Raw genomic sequence first — 443 nt, 5'->3', positions numbered from 1 at the left:
TGTGGAATTCGGCTCCTCATGTTTCAACCATGTTTTGACCAAATCTTAGATTGTCTGATTCGGTCTGATATCCTACAGTACTCAGGCTCAATTGCAAATAAATTACACTACAAAAATGAATAATGTATACAACTTTCACAAAGCTATCACAAAAATAAACTACAGAAATTAGGTTGTTTCATTGACAATGTGACATTTAAAAAAAGATATTGAAAAATTGTAATGTAACGTTACCCATTTTTCCCACTGCTTTCTCTTGCCTAATATAGAATGACTAATAAATAATGTATTTGTTAAGCATTCTCTCCATTCTCCCCCCTGCTCTCCTGTGCTCTTCTCTCCTCTGTCTCTCTCTCTGGAGTTTGATATCCTCCCCGAGTAGCTCCACCAGCTTCCACTCACTCCCTCACCTGTCCCAGGACACTTGCAATCCTAAGGATGAG

Source organism: Sinocyclocheilus anshuiensis, unplaced genomic scaffold, assembly GCF_001515605.1.
Source record: "Sinocyclocheilus anshuiensis isolate Anshui unplaced genomic scaffold, SAMN03320099.WGS_v1.1 scaffold979, whole genome shotgun sequence".
Taxonomy (NCBI): Eukaryota; Metazoa; Chordata; class Actinopteri; order Cypriniformes; family Cyprinidae; genus Sinocyclocheilus; species Sinocyclocheilus anshuiensis.
This window is presented reverse-complemented; position numbering follows the sequence as displayed.